Consider the following 3,396-nt stretch of genomic DNA (forward strand, 5'->3'; position numbering starts at 1 on the left):
CATTGCACCCAACCAGTGCTTTTATGATTGTCTTTGTCATAATGGTACTGCTTGGATTCACATGTCAAAGGTTTGCCCAAGGCAAGACATAGGACTTTGGCTATATCCGATGAGTCTTTTAATCTTGTAACTTATTTTGGAGACAATCTTTTACTACTGGAAAATGGCATTGGGAAATTGGCCAGGTCCTAGACAGAATATATTAACTCATGTTTGCATCTGATTTTTTCTCAAAACTTTCCATGAAAGAAGACTGACAAGCTGTGATTTCAATAACTTTACTGTAGAAATCTAGAATACAGTCATGTAGATTAAATCCTGATGTTTAGCCATGAGCAAAATTCCATCTTAGAGACCCTCCTTAATTAACCCCCTACAGGAACAAAAGCCATGCCTGAGTTACCTGTAATGTGGGGCAGATCAATTACCAACTTCATTTAAACTCTGCAGTTCCAGCAGCTTAGCAGAAAGTTCAGCCAAACCAAGTGATTTTCTGAGGGCACAGTTGATGCTTGAATTTCTGTGTAAATCTTGCAGCTGGTGATGCCGGATGAGGTCAAAACACTAGTATAAGGAAACCTCCAGTGTGTTTCTAGCTTGGCCACCATTCTGAACGTAATCTGCTACCTTGCCCTATTTCTCCCAGCCACATCTTTTCTAGAGCTCAGTTTGGAGGGGATGGGGACTATGTCTTATGTGTGTTTATGGCAAATATAGCACAATGACACTTAGGCAGAAGTATGATAAATAAATGCACAATCAAGGAGCTACGTGCCGTGTTTTGACTAAATGCAAGCAGAGGAACTAATTTGGGAAGTGTGAGTGGAGAAAAGGAAGGAATGAAAAGTTTTACATTAAAATGGTCATGCTTGGGTGAGGATACACAACCTAAAAGAAAGACAAGACCCATCCATCGTTCTCTGACTAGGATTCATTCCAATTCAAGCTCAACAGCAGTTAATGTCAGTTTGTACAGAAGACTAATGTCAGGACTGGTGACAACTACTACCTGCACAACTTACTCAAGAGGGAAGAAATCTATTCTGGACACCAAGCTCTCATGAGGGAACTCTTACACAGTCCTTTTTCAAATGAGAAGTCCTGATTCTTACATGAAGCATCTTATATGTTAGGAGACTGGCTTGGACTAAATGCCATACTAAAAGTGTCAAGACCATAGAGACCTGGCCTCAGAGGCTTAAGTTCTAATTACTGCCTATAATAAATGCTTGTTCTAAACATTGTTGTAAAGCTACGCAAAACCAAACGCATCAGTCCATCTCTGTGCCTCTATTTCTCCTACATGAAATACACTGAACCCCCATGTATCTAAGTAACGATTTTGGCTGATCAGCTCATGTTCTACCAGCACTATCCCATAACTTCACTCACCAGTACCAGTTTTTAATTACATTCAAATGTCACTTTGTTACCAATGAAATAGTACAAAATAAGGCACTCTGAGCTCTGGGTGGATTTTTTTATTGGTATTCCAGTGATATGAAACATGACTTTTGGAGTTATTCAAATATATGAATTAAACCTACTGAGGCCATGTAACCCCTCAATCACTTCCAGGCAAAAGTCTGCTGATTAGTAGCCATTAAAGAATACAGAGCCCCAAAGTCAGTGATTTCCATTAAAGCAATAGTGGATACTGGGTTCTGAGTCATGTTTCAGAATACGAGGGTTAGAAGTTTTCAAGGAAATATAATTGCTAAAAGAAAGAACTTGGCACTTGTGTGTGTTTTGTGTACACTTCTCTAAGTCTAATAGTTCTTTACAAAATGTATTGTATGGTGAAAAAAATAAAAGGGGGAGAAAAGGCATTTCACAGTAGTAACTATGACAGCAAGTGTTATCTGGAAGCCAAAGAAGGTGTGCAACCATCTGTAAAATAGAACATACCTTTGGAAGGCCCCAGCTGTGACTTATTTCAAGTAAACTTCAGCAGTGAATAGGAAATGTCAAAGCTTAAAATATAAAAAGAAAGATTGCCATCATGTAGGAAAGGTAGCACAGTTTCCAGGGAAGATATTTTCAGAATCAGAGTATTTTTAGTTTCTAATTTCCAAATGTGTCTAAAAATCTCCAATATGTTAGAAGATTTCAGCAGTTGGAAACCATCCTTACACTAGAAGGAGCAGCACAAGAACACCATTCTGTAAATGGGTTTTTTAATCTCTGCTTTCGGAAGGGAGCCAGAGACAGCTGTGCTGCAGGAGACAGCAAGCTGGCAGTCAAAGAGTCAATAAAGCAGTAAGGGGCAGTGTCTCCCACATGAGACACAGTCCCACAGCACCCAAATGACAGAGCAGAGTAAGTCTGGTGTCAGCAAATTCCAGTGATTGCTACACAAGTCACAGCAGTGAAGCAAATCTGAGGTGGGAAGTCAAGTTGGAGGATCAGGATCTTCATCAGATGGGTACATGGCAGGGCACAGGCCTGGCTGCAGCAGCTCAGAATAGGGCTTAAGACAGCCCTGAGTGATTCTGGGGAGCCCAAAAGAAATTTCTTACAACTTCCTTATAAACCTATCTCCTCAGCAGCCTGACCAAAGGTCAGACCACTGCACTGTGTCAGAGCTGGCCTTGAAAACAGGCTGCCAAATCCAGAGGAGCAGGGAGAGGCTCTTGGTCCTCGCCTATATACTGGTCAACATCTGTGCCATATTCTCTAATATATCTTCTTTTTCTGTACAGAGCTAGAGGATGACAGTTACACATCCAGCCTGAACAGTCATAAAACTTGATAAATTTTCTTAACACATAGGGCTCTCGGCCTGATTGAAATCTGAAGGAGACCCATCTGGAAGCCAGAAATGGTGGACTCATACTAAATTTAAATGAAGAGTGTAGTATACTTATGAATCAGATTTGGTGTTTCCAAAATATAAGTGGATGATGAGCCTGCAAAATCCTCTCCCACGCAAGTCAGAACATTGAAGTCAGCAAAGGCAGTTGTGAAGCAACATAGTATTTGCTAAAGAGAAGCTCAGTCCCAATTAACTAAAAATTACAACACCTACAAAGGGAGTTATGCATCGTTATACTTTTATAATGGGGACAATCTCCACTAGCATGTCCTCTAGTACAATGACTGTGTGCTTTTATATCTATATTTAATAAAGTACCTACATAGGTACTAAGTTCTGCAGCTTCTAAAGCCTCAGTCTTTCATTTTGTCCTTCACTAAAGGAAAAATGAAACCGTGTTTAAGAGTGCCTTTCATCCTAAGCCATTTTACAGAAACTGATAAAAAGCTATATATAGTGATTACTTCACCAGCCTTTGAAATGCTGACATCTTTGAGGTGAGGCACAAAAAAGGTTTATAAATCAGAAACCAGAGTCATATTACCCTTACAACATGCGAGCCATAACCTTTCCTCTTAGAC

This window comes from Pogoniulus pusillus, chromosome 4 (genome assembly GCF_015220805.1).
Source record: "Pogoniulus pusillus isolate bPogPus1 chromosome 4, bPogPus1.pri, whole genome shotgun sequence".
Lineage (NCBI taxonomy): Eukaryota > Metazoa > Chordata > Aves > Piciformes > Lybiidae > Pogoniulus > Pogoniulus pusillus.